Source organism: Ornithorhynchus anatinus, chromosome 9 (assembly GCF_004115215.2).
Source record: "Ornithorhynchus anatinus isolate Pmale09 chromosome 9, mOrnAna1.pri.v4, whole genome shotgun sequence".
Classification (NCBI taxonomy): domain Eukaryota; kingdom Metazoa; phylum Chordata; class Mammalia; order Monotremata; family Ornithorhynchidae; genus Ornithorhynchus; species Ornithorhynchus anatinus.
In genome coordinates, this window is record NC_041736.1 from 8,185,685 (window position 1) to 8,198,963 (window position 13,279).

The 13,279-nt window shown below is 43.4% G+C and overlaps 1 non-coding gene across 1 annotated transcript; it reads right to left on the minus strand.

Moving 5' to 3' along the window:
• Nucleotides 1-4,582: 4,582 nt before the first annotated feature.
• On the minus strand, nucleotides 4,583-4,720 carry LOC114814421. The gene has a single exon (XR_003762219.1). It is a non-coding gene; the product is annotated as a small nucleolar RNA SNORA7 (small nucleolar RNA).
• Between the last annotated feature and the right edge of the window lie 8,559 nt (nucleotides 4,721-13,279).

Below are 13,279 nucleotides of genomic sequence, written 5' to 3' on the forward strand. Positions count from 1 at the left end.
GAAGATCCAAAGAACCTTAGACACTAGCCAGTCGACGCTCCGAGGAACAATCTATAGTAAAACTAGAAGAGCTTTCCAGACACCCCTGCTACCATCTCCCTGCTTATTCACTTTGACGCCCTTTACCTCCAACCTCCATCCTCTCTCCCGCCACTCAGAAGAGGGCGGTGGCCTCTCGGGCATTCCTCATCTTCACGCTCCGAGGACTGCATGGGGGTGAAATTAGGGAGCAGAAACAGGCTAAACTAAAAGGAAGAAGAAACAGTGAGGGAGAAGTTCTCTGCATTAAAAGGAAGAAAGAAACCGGACACGTACAAAGGATCTACGAAGACGCGGGAAGAGGTATCTTGGGGAGATATAAATGTTGGTATTTGTTAAGCGCTTACTATGTGCAGAGCACTGTTCTAAGCGCTGGGGTAAACACAGGGGAATCAGGTTGTCCCACGTGGGGCTCACAGTCTTAATCCCCATTTTACAGATGAGGGAACTGAGGCACAGAGAAGTTAAGTGACTTGCCCACAGTCACACAGCTGACAAGTGGCAGAGCTGGGATTCGAACTCATGAGCCCTGACTCCAAAGCCCGTGCTCTTTCCACTGCGCCACGCTGCTTCTCCAAAAATTCAGTGTATCAGAAGTGGGATATGCCAACAAAAGGCTACAGTTGAATTCTAGGCCTCCGTAGCATTTCATTCTAGGCCAATTCAAAATCATCCACTCGGAGTCCCCTAAGTAATATGATCCCTGTGAGAACCAACGGTGTATAGAATTAAATATCAGAGTTGGGCTAAATTAGGGGCAGACTTAGAGTGTGCAGCTTGGGTGGTTTGGAGTGTTTGAGGTTTCTCAGTTTTGATGCCTCCAATTTTCAAATGCCAGACGTTCAGTTTTTCAAATATATTGTAAGATTGGGACACCTCATTTACACTCTGATGAATCTTCTGACCTCATGATCTTGAAAATGACAAATTCCAGTTGGATTAAGTAGGATAGAGAGTTGCTACATAGAGCTACAACCCAAGGATTCTATAGACAAATGAAAAAATTCTCTTAAGTACATCCCTACCAAAGGACCAAGGTCCCGGCTCTCCCATTTGTGTTACGTGACCTTGGGCAAGTCACTTAACTTATCCGTGCCCAGTTTCATCATCTGTAAGATGACGAATACCTGTTTCCCCCTCTTACTTAGATCGTGAGCCCCTGAGAGACAGGGAGTGTGTCTGATATGATTGTACTGCATCTACCCCAGTGCTTAGCACTGTGCTTGGCATACAGTAAGAGTTAAATTCCACAATTATTATTCTTAATATTATCACGGTTCACTAATGTTGATAATGGCATGTGTTAAGTGCCTATTAAGACTGAGAGAGTGTAAGTTCTTTGTGGGGAGGAATTGGCTCACTTTGTAATTGCCAATCACCTAGTACAGTGCACCCCACTTCTAAATAGCTCATAACTCACAGCTCGATAAATGCTGCTGCTATTACCACCACTGGCAAGCCCTGGGGTAGATGCCAAATTAGGAGATCAGACCCATTCGCTGTTCCACGTGGACCGCACAATCTTATCCCCATTTTACAGATGAGAAAACCGACAACCAGAGAGGTTAAGTAACTTGCTCCAAATCACACATCAGACAGTAACAAAACTAGGACTAGATTCTGGGTCTCCTGTTTCCCGGACTTGAACTCTTCTCATCAGCCACAGCTGTTGCGTTCAACTCACTAGCTCTGGCTCCTAACTTTCTACAGTGGAATGTACTTAAAACTTAAGGACATCTCACATGAAGATATTTCCATAATGAAGGATCCGTAGTCTGTTCCCCTCAGGGGACAGTTGCTTTAAAGCACAGGAATGATTAACGGCCTATTGAAATTGTCCCAAGATGCCTTCTTGTGTCACACGAGCTTCAGCTGCACACGGGAAATGTTATATGCAAATGTCCCATGTAGTTATTCCATTATGGCTTCGGTCCCTTCATTTCAAAGAAGAATATAAACAGTTTTGAGCGTTACTGAATTGTAGCTCTGAGTAATAATTAAATTGCTTCTTCAATCAATCATATTATTGGGTGCAGAGCACTGTACTAAACATTTGGGATAGTACAATATAAGAGGTGTTAGCCATGTTCCCTGCCCACAATGAGTTTACAGTCTACAGTCACTCAACTAAACATGACTGCAGTGAAATTAGATGCAACGATTGAAGTCTGCTAGTTGGGACTCTCAAAGACATGAAAATGTACAAATTTTCAGAAAGAAGGCACCTCCAAGCGATTGGGAAACATGGTGCCTAACATTCATATTAATAAATTTCCATAATCTTCTCAATGGTGTACTCTTCTAAGGTTGGCTTAATGAAGAGACCTGAGTTGGTGTGAGCATATGTACATTATATTCATAGAGAGCATTATAAAAGCAAGAGTACATTATTCCAACTATTCACCCTTCTGGCTTAACTGTAATAATAATACTGATGATTGTGGAATTTGTTAAAGTCCTTACTATGTATCAAGGACTTTTCTAAGCACTGGGAAAGCTCAATCACGCATATTCATTTATTTATTTATTATATTTAATGATATTTTTTAAGTGCTTATTATGTTTCAGGCTCTATACTAATCACTGGGGTAGATACAAGCTAATCAAGTTGGACACAGGCCACATCCCACATGGGGCTCACAGTCTTAATCCCCATTTTACAGATGAGATAACTGACACTGAGCAGTGAAGTGAATTGCTCCAGGTCACCCATCAGATGAGTAGCAGAGCCAGGATTTGAACCCAGTTCCTTCTTATTCCCAAGATCATGCTCTATCCTGTGCCATGCTGCTTCTCCTTCAACTGTTCTCTATACTTCTCCTGTATCTAAGCTCTCCTGTAGACTCCATATGTTCCTTGTGGGCAAGGATCAAGTCTACTGACTCTACTGTACTTGCCCAAGCGCTCAGTACAGTGTTCTGCACACAGTAAGCCTCAGTAACATAGACTGACTGATCTATCTCTTCAGGATCATGTTTGCGGGGCTGCAGTTTGGTCGGAAGTCACAGTGAGATTCTCGATGGAGTTGTTTGATAGTGTTCTTCCATCGGTTAACCTAAAACACGCAGATGGTTAGGATTTGGCCACACCGGAGAGCAGTGAGATATTTCAATGAGTCTACCGCTAGACTCTGTGACGTTGGTGGTATTTTTGGTATTTCAAAATGGAATTACTCGGATGCCTCCATTTCCACTCCCAGAGAAGTTAAATCTGAATACAACAACTATCATTATAGTACTGCATTTGTTAAGTGCTTACTATGTGTCCAACACTGTTCTAAGAGTTGGGATAGACAAAAATTACCCACGTTGCACACAGTTCCGGTCCCACGTGGGGCTCGCACTCCAAACCAATAAACCAATTTTGGGAGTTAAAGTAAGAGGAATAAAACTCCGTCTTCCTGGACCTAGCAATTATTTCATCACTGCATGTTACTAAAAAGAGCACTGATTACTCCAATAGAAAGAATTGTTGATCAGCTTAGAGAGTGAGCTTAGTTGAACTCAAATCAAATTGAATCACAGAAGTAACTGTGCACTGAAATAAACGGCAGGGGATCTGTGATATAAAATCTTTTTTGTCAGGGAACAAGCTTGTCCTTTAAAACCAACATTTCTGTGGTTTAGCTGGCACTATATTACAGGTTGAGTGCTTCATGAGTGTCCACCCATGATCTAATGATCACCTATATCCTAAGAGAAAGGTTTCAAGCGTGAATTATGGTAGGTGGGACTATGTGCCCTGTTTGCTGACAACAGCTCCAAGCCGGCATATGATATACAAGTTCCTTGAGGGAAGGACTGTGTCTACTAACTCTATTGTAGTCTCCCAAGTACTTACTACATTACAAGGTTCTGCACGCTGTAGACAATAAATATTCCTGCTTGACTTTTTTCCAATAAAAGAATCACAACATCAGAAAGATGGAGCCCCTGGCACACAACTGCCCCTAAGAAAACTCAGTCCTGCCATTTGAGTGATGTGAAACACATGAGGAAGGGGTAGGAGAGAGGAAGAGAAGAGACAGAAGGCAACATGCCAGAGACTATGGGCTTGTGTCATTAGGGACCCTGTAGTACTCATGATCTCAGAGGTCATGAGTTCAAATTCCGGCTCTGCCACTTGTCAGCGGTGGGCCAGTCACTTAACTTCTCTGTGCCTCAGTTCCCTCATCTGTAAAATGGGGATTAAGACTGTGAGCCTCACGTGGGACAACCTGATTACCCTGTATCTATCCCAGCGCTTAGAACAGTGCTCTGCACCTAGTAAGCGCTTAACGAATACCAACATTATTATTACTATTAGTAAGAAGACTTCTCTTGTCTTATGCTGTCGAGTCGTTTCCAACCCGTAGCGACACCATAGACATATCTCTCCCAGAAAGCCCCGCTCTCCATCTGCGATCGTTCTGACAGTGTATCCACAGAGTTTTCTTGGTAAAAGTATGGAAGTGGTTTACCACCGCCTCCTTTCGCGCAGTAACCCTGAGTCTCCGCCCTCGACTCTTTCCCCTGCCACTGCTGCCCAGCATGGGTGAGTTTTGACTTGTAGCAGATTGCCTTCCACTCGCTAGCCACTGGCGAAGCTAAGAATGGAATGGGTATTTCTCTGCTTGACTCTCCCTCCCGTAGCCGAGACTGGTAGAGTACTGGAAACTCTCCAGGTGTGACCCTGAGAGGGAGTAAGAAGATTAGCCAACCGAATATCAGTTAAGAGGAGGAAGTGCTATAAATGGAATGGGATGGCTTCCCTAAAGAAGGGAGATGTCTTTTGGATTGACAATCCATAATGGAATTTAATGGAATTGTAAAAACTTCTACACCCCATGAATTCAGACAAGTAGTAAAAGACAAAAATCCTCCTTTCTTTATAATCTGCAGGAGTTTCTGTCCAATGGCAATCCTGAAAAATGTTTACAAAATACACCAGCCATGCTGAAGTACAGAGAAAATAAGATTTAACCAGTCCACATCATTACCATTCAGAGAGTGGTTAATTTCAATTCATTAAACCATTTCGCACATTCTTAAAAATGAAATGGGCCTTCATACCGTTCATTGAGTCTGCCCTCATTTCCTACTGATATCACCTCTTCTTCCTCACCTTTTCTGTCTTTTTTTTCCTCTCTCCACAGCACCAGCCTACAGCCAATACTCTCTGAGTTCCCCCAGTCAAGAGTATTTACTGACTGCCTATTATGTACAGTACTAAGTGCTGGGGAGAGTAAAACAGAATTAGAAGATCCCATCACTGTCCCCCACAATCTAGAGGGTTAGACAGACACAAAATGAATTCCACATAGGAGAAAGGAAAGGGAAAGATGGATATGTGGTTGACTGAGGTGTTATACGGTAGAGTGGAGGATATGCTGAAATGTACAGCAGTGATATGGGAAGTGGTGATTGCACAAAGGGGCAAGAACTTGGCAGAGCACATGATCTGGAGGCAAGAAAAATGAATTAGGCAAAACCCCAAACACACACTTCCCCAAAGAACATACAACATGGAAGAGAGAGGCAGAGCAGAACACCTTGGTAAATTTAATTTTTAGCCAGTGTTGACTTTCACAATTGTTTTATACCATAAAAGGTGTGAAAAAGGCATTACCTCTTCTGAAGAGCCTAGGACTACTCTTTCTTGAGAAAAAATAGAACTGAAGGCATCTGCGGAAGAAATTGCCTAGAGAATTGTGTTTTCCAAAGTAGAAAAAAAAAATGTTTGGCACCAAACGGGCCTCACCAGAATGCATGGATAAAGATATGTGAATGTCACAACAGTAGATACAGACTGCCCAAGGACAAGAATTTTAGGAACTGATTCCAGAAGATAGATTCTGGGAAGTATGTTATACGACACATGGTGAAACTAATAATGTAATTACTCGAACACATGTACATTTGAAAAACTAAAAGGAAATGGCAGGGAGGAAGCTTGAATCGAATGTGAAAAGATTCACTTGTTGGAATAATTTCACCTTTTCCTTTTTCAAAATGTCCTTTGTAATTGTCATTAATGCCATTCTAATGGCAAGGGATATAAGAAAATTCAGGAAGGGGAGAATGTGAATGATACGATTTGGTGCTGTTCTCCAGTTCTGAATTCCATCCTTTTCTTTGTGGTTAATACGGAATGCACAAAATTAAACCAATATGACAAAGCAAATAGTGGATGGGCTATTACCAGAAAGAGTTTTAAGCATTTTTATTCCCTTTGGTCAACTGATTAAATGCCCCCATGGCCTCTGACTCTATGGGCATGATAAAAGTAATAGAAAAAAAATTAGTAGTAGTAGGCCGATGATCTAGCTCTTATCTTCGGAACTTAGGCAGTGGCCTGATCCAAAAAGAGGAGTCTGAAGGCCAAAAAGTTCAAACCAAAACAGAAGAAATCATGAAAAGTGACTTGCAAAACCTAGCAGAGGGAGGAGGGACAGGTAATAGTTAATTAATGAGGTCGTGTTTATAAATCATTTTGAGCAGGTAAGTCGAGAGTTGAAGTTTATTCACACCAACATAAATTAAGAATTCAATCCTACAAATAAGTTAGCTCAAGATGGCTGCTGTTAGCTGAAAGAGAAAACAGCCCCACTGAATCCTGAAATGAATTCTAAAATCTCTTAGCTATTGCAATTTGCCTTTACTTGCAATGCAACCTTTGGAATTCCAAGGAAACACAATATATTTTCTGTGTCATTTTCTGGGATTTTCTGTTTTCCAAGTTCTTTTAGGTATCTGTTTGGGCCCTTGTCCTCTGTCAAATGCTAAAAACATGCCCTGTCAGAATCCTCACTCATTTAATACTTAATCAAATGACTGCTACCTTAAATTTAGAGAGAGAGAGAGAGATAGGAGAGAGAAAGATAAAAGGTTGAGAGAGAATGTGTCAACACTTTCTCAGATGTTTTTTAAATTTACTTATTTCCTGGTATTTCTAATTATTTTCTGATTTCAACTGCCAATGTGTGGTGGATTCGGTTACATAGCATAGCAGGGTTCTGAAATACACAGTGCACCCAAATTCTCCCAAAAAATTCAAAGTTCATATAAATATACAAGCATTCAGTTTTAGCTTCTGTTGTCGATGGCATTAAAACAGGTTCTTTGGAGGGAAAAACAAGAAATGTTGGGCTTTGAACAGAAAACCGAATCAACAATTATATCGTTCACTGCAGAATAGTTAATATAACAACAAAAATCTAGCTAAAAGAAAGACTCTTAGAAACACCAGTCCTACACAACTTGAAAGTCAATTCTGGGTGCAAATTATGATTTTACTGCATGTACCATAAAAATGGTAATGACTTGGAATTTGCATATAGAAATGTAGCTGCCCCTCCCAACACTTCACATCTACCTAAGTAGAGCAAGTGGATGTGTTTGCTCTGCTGAATCCTAAATGATCTGTGAGGGAGAGAACCCTCAGGACCGGACTGTGTTCTTAGAAACTTAATTCCCCACCTGTGGCTTGGTAGTGTTTTTAGTACATCGATCTGAGTCTGGGAATGCTCTGGATAGTTTATATCTGTGAATTCTTCAGAGTCGGTTAACCACTGACAAATTGGAGGGCCAGCCCTCTCCAATCATGATCAATTTGGGCACTTTACAACTAACTGGATTCTGCTTTGACATCGCTAACTGGTTACTGCTTGGATAAGCTGTCGATGAGAACGTTCGCAATTTCAAATACATCAACCGCCGCCAACAAAGCCTCACGCTGTTTGGATGAGATCGGGACAACGCAGAGGTCTGCTGGTTTTTCTGGGAGTGGAGCTAAAAATACCCAAAGCACTCCCAGAAATTCTTCAAAACAAAGGAGGAAAGGGAGTAGCGGTTCCAATTTTTAGTGTACCTCATTAATTTGTCTTGAACTGCAGACATCCTTTGATTGTAATGCACTTAATGGTAATTTCTAATTGTTGACATTAAGAAATGTGCTGATTCAAGCAGAAGAGGTGTTCTGGTTTCAGTGTACACCCTGCTTTCCAGCCTCCAAATTTAAGCGTAACTGGCATAGTGGCTTAATAACCTCTCTCAAGAACCATTGTTCAGTCCCAAGTGCCACTAGAAAGGTTAGGAATTTAAATCTTGGCAAGGAGGCAGTTTCTGAATCTCGGCGCTTCCAAGCAATGGTCCTGATCCTTGGGGAAAAGGAGGAGCGAGGATAGATAAGGTGCCTGCCTCCAGTTCAGAGACAGAGAGGCCTGTCTTTCTCTGAGGTCTTGGGTGTTTGGCTTTCCCTCTGTCCACATGGGGCCTGGGAGAAAGAAGAGCCCAACGATTATTCCTTTGTTGGTAGCAGTGGCCTGAATCTCCTGGGATGAGCTAGATAGATGCAGAGTGTTTCTCTGCCATGTGATCTGCTGTCCAATAAAGGAAATCTGACCCACGTCTCCTTTCACACTGAACTATACCCTTCTCCTCCTTCAATGTAGTTAGAAAAAGCCACCTTATCCAGGAAGGGTTCCCTGATTAATCCTAATTTTTCTACTCATCAGCGATCAATGGCATTTACCGAGCACTTGGTTTGTGTCCAACTCGATTTGCTTGTGTCCACCCCGGCGCTTAGTACAGTGCCTGGCACGTAGTAAACGCTTAACAAATGCCATGATCATTATAAAGCAGTGGGCTAAGACCTAGAGAGAGTTCAACAGAGTGAACAGTTGTGCTCCCTGCCCACAAAAGGAGCCACCACTCCCTCAGCCATTTCACAACTTTTATGTATCAATTTGCTTTTGATTGGTAATTGATTGATTTTTATCATTTATGCTCATGAGTTTTAACTCATGTATATTTCTCAGTTTACATCTGCTTGCCTTCTCCATTCAATTTTAAGCTTCTGGAGAAGAGGGCTAGGGAAGGTGTCATTTACTTTTCCTGCATCTCTCCCAAGTGTCTAAGACAGAGCTTCCCACATGCTTACTACTGATGCTCATGCTACTAAATTCCATCACTTCTCTAGCTTCGCTTGCTGACTCTCACTTTGTGAGAAGCAGTGTGGCCTCGTGGAAAGAGCACTGACCTTAGAGTCCGAGGAACCGGGTTCTAATCCCAGCTGCATCACTTGCCTACCGTGTGTCTTCGGAGAAGTCACAACTTCTCTCTGCTTCAGTTTTCTTACCCGTAAAATGGGATTAAATACCATTCGCCCTCCTATTTAGACTGTGAGGCCCATGTGGGCCAGGATCTGTATCTGATCTGATTATCTTCGAACTAACCCGGTGCTTAGCATAGTTCTTGGTGCATAGTTAGTGCTTATCAATCAATGGCATTTATTTGTTAAGCGCTTACTATGTGCCAGGCACTGTACTAAGTGCAGAGGTAGATACAAGGTTGGACACAAGCCCATGTCCCACGTGGGGCTCATGGCCTTAATCCCTATTTTACAGAGGAGAGAACTGAGGACTCAGAGAAGTTAAGTGACTGCCCAAGGTCACATAGCAGACAAGTGGTGGGGCTGGGATTAGAACCCGGGTCCTTCTGGCTCCCAGTCCCGTGCTGTATCCTTTAAACCAAGCTGATTCTCCACGCAGATCGGCCGACACGGATACTAAGACTCATTCCCGAAGAAACAAGGCGTTATTGAAACAGCTTAATACTATGCATCCGGTTCGGCTGCACAAAAAGAACAGTGTTTTAAATTACGGCTTGTGAAGCATTTATCCTCTGGAATGAGATCTCCAATCAGCCCCATTACTCAAGTTCATGGTCAAGTTGCTACACAACCTGTAATCTGAGATTTGAATTGTTCAGTTGAGATGGAAGGAACAGGCTGCTTAAAGAACATTTCCTGCTTTTCAAGATTTAAGAGTTGTTACCAACACGTAGAACTATTATTGCACACGCAGAGGATTCCACTAATGCATGTGGTTTGGGGATTCTTTGTGAGGGGAGGGTTGTTGTATTTTGAAGGAAACCAATTGCTTCTTGAAGAGTGATTGAGAGTTTCTTAAATGAGAAGCAACACTGAGGAAAACTGAGACCGGGAGAAATTAAGTGAAATCTCTGAAAATCGATGGCAGAACTCTGCCTCCCAGTGGATTACCCACTGGCCCCCACTGCCTACCCACGACCTATCCACTGGTCTGCACTGCCTCCCTGTAGCTTGTTCACTAGTCCACATTGCCTCCCAGCTCATGCCCCTAGACTGTGAGCCCATCACTGGGCAGGGATTGTCTCTTTCTGTTGCCAAATTGTACATTCCAAGCGCTTAGTACAGTGCTCTGCACATTAGTAAACACTCAATAAATACTGTTGAATGAATGAATGCCCCTGGAATCCTACTTTATGTATGGGAATCTGGGGACTGAAACAAAATAGCCAAAAAGGAGCCTTCTTTGGGGACTGTCTCTTTAGGACAGGCTACCAGGCTTCCCTAGAAGAACGCAATTGAAAACGGAAATGCCTTTGAGAGGAGCAAGTGAAAAGTGGAGGAGAGGGTGGAAAGAGGGAGGAAAAAGAGAAGGTGGGCGAATAGAGGAGGAGAAGAAAGATAGCAGGGAGAAGGAGGAGGAGGAAGAAGAAGACAGGAGTCATTTATTGACCAGCCACTTGATGCAATGGATTGCACTAGGCACTTGGAAGTACAGAATATTTGTTAAGCACTTACTATATGCCAAGCACTGTGGTAGATTTAAGATAATAACACAGTTCCTGTCCTACATGGGGCTTACAGTCTAAACAGGAAGGAGGACAAGTATTTAATCCTCATTTTACACATGAAAAAACTGGGGCAGAGAGAAGTTAAGTGACTTGCCCAGGGCAAGGAGTGGAACCAGGATTAGAAACCAGATGCCCTGACTCCCAGCTCCAAACTCCTTTACTAGACTGCACTGCTTCTCTAATAACCGAGTGACACATTCCCTGCTAACACTCAAACAGGGGAGACAAATATAAAACTATTTACACCTAAAGTGTTGAAATAAATTGAGCAGTCATATATACATAAAGTGCTAAGGAGAGTGTGAAGTAGAAAGTGGAGAAGGGGGAGGAGAAGAAAGCGGAGAGGTGGAAAAGAAAGTGGAAAGGGAGGAGGAAGAAATGCCCGAAGGAAGGGCAGGAAATATCAATGGAAGAGGAGATGGAGGAGGAGGAGGAGGAGGAGGACAAGGAGAGAGAGAGGAGGGGATTGCTTCCCTGCTCCCATGATGCCTTGTCCCTACCAAGCTTCATTTTTCCTGGACACCCAGATGAAGTAAAAACCAGAGGGGAGCTGTCAAAAGCATGAGATTTATTATGGAAGCAATAAATCAGAAGTTGGTGAGGGAATCACAAGCTCTTCCGCATTAGTCTTCGAAGCCCCTGCCTCATGCTTGGATCTCCCAAAGGCTTCCAAGCGGGTTGGCATTGACAGAGAACGAGTCCCATTCCACAGGAGTGAAATGAGAAGCAACGGGGCCTAGTGGAAAGAGCACAGGCCTGGGAGTCAGAGGACCTGGGTTCTAATCCTGACTCCGCCGCTTATCTGGTGAGACACCGCTTTGGGCAGGGAATGTGTCTTTCAAATTGTTATATGGTACTCTCTCAAGAGCTTAGTACAGAGCTCTGCACACAGTAAGTGCTCAATAAATATAACTGGCTGACTTTGGGCTGACTTTGCTTCTGTGTGCCTCAGTTACCTCATCTGTAAAATGGGGATTAAGACAGTGAGCCCCATGTGGGACATGGGCTGTCTCCAACCTACTTTCCTTGTGTCTACTCCAGCTCTTATAACAGTGCCTGGCACAGAGCACCTCACAAACACCATTAAAAAAAAAAAAGAGACGGGTCACTGGGAAGCCAGCAAAGGTAGCAAATGCCTGTGTTACAGTAAATTCAACTAAATGAAGTACAGTCATGGACAATATTATGTATATTAAACGATGACCATGTAGGAACTATGCTGGAAAAAAAAATGCTGCTTATAGATAGCCCACACTTCCCCCAAACCCAGGTAGCACCACCTGTGGATGACAGCAGCACCGGAAAAAAGAAGCGAGACTTTTGATTTATTAATTATGAACCTTAAATATCCACAGAACATTTTCCCAAGTGTTTTGGCATCAGTTATCTTATTGGTCTCACAATATCTCTATGCACTTGAGGGTATTTCTAGCCCCATCTTAAAGGTGAGAAAACCGAAGACCAGAGAGGATAAATGAGGATAAATGAGGATAAATCGAGAGAGGCTCTCGATCACACAGCAGTCGGGGGGCAGAATCGAAACCCAGGCTTCTCGGCTCCTATTCCAGAGGCTCTTTTACCTCCCTTGCCTTTTTTTGCCTTTTTCAGGGTTCGTGCATTTGGATTTTGATTTGTTGTAGTTTATGCACAATTTGTTTAGCATTCATCTGGTCCCTGTCCTGGGTCCTTTCTTTTCTGCTAGGCACTCCCTTTATTCCTTATTACAACGTGTTTATTTTTGAATATGCCTTGTTGAAATGCACTAACTGGTAAAGCACCCACGGAAGAGGAGGGCCCAGCGGGAGAGATATCGGTTTGGTGATCCGAGACTGGCAGAGGTGGAGACAAGCTGGTTCTCTTTTGGATTTCCCTAGGCGGCAGGGCAATTCCCAGTGAATTCCCAGGGAATCTCCCTGTCCGGTTGGGTAAGCAACGCTTTTAATCTCCATCTCCCCTGGCTTTTTCATTTTCTTTAAACTGGTCACCCCTCTCTGTATATACTGGGCTGGGTATGGATGGCAGGCAGGGGTGACTGAGGGGCAAGGCCAGGTAGCAAGGTGGCAAGACTGCAGAGGGCAGGACGAGTGAAAAAAAAATTGGCACACTGGAAGACTGCATCTGAGTTCTGAGGTCCGTTGGTATTGGGTTTACAGGTCTGTTGAGGTACCCACTTAGCCTTGCGGGGAGAAAGCGTGTGAACTTGGGGCTGGTTACATCCAAGGGAGGTGGTAAATCCTGGGCCCCTTTTCCTTCATACCCCTTCCCTTCCCACCCTGTGAGGTAAGGTTGGTAAATCACCTTCTGCTCATTTCCAGCCCCAAACTAGAAGACCAAAGGAAAGATGGAGGTCAGACTTCCTATTGTTCCTTGCTAGCCCTCTCAAACCCTGACCTTCGAAGGAAACCGAGGCCTCCTGGGTAATGTGGTAATTTAGGGCCAATGCTTCGGTATAGAATTCTAAGAGGCGGGCTGGCCGGGTGAAATACGACGTGGTTTACTTTAAACCGGAGCTCAGCGGCGATCCAGCACGGAACTGGAACGCGGCCCCCATTGGTGTGAGATAAATGTCTAATTTACTGTCC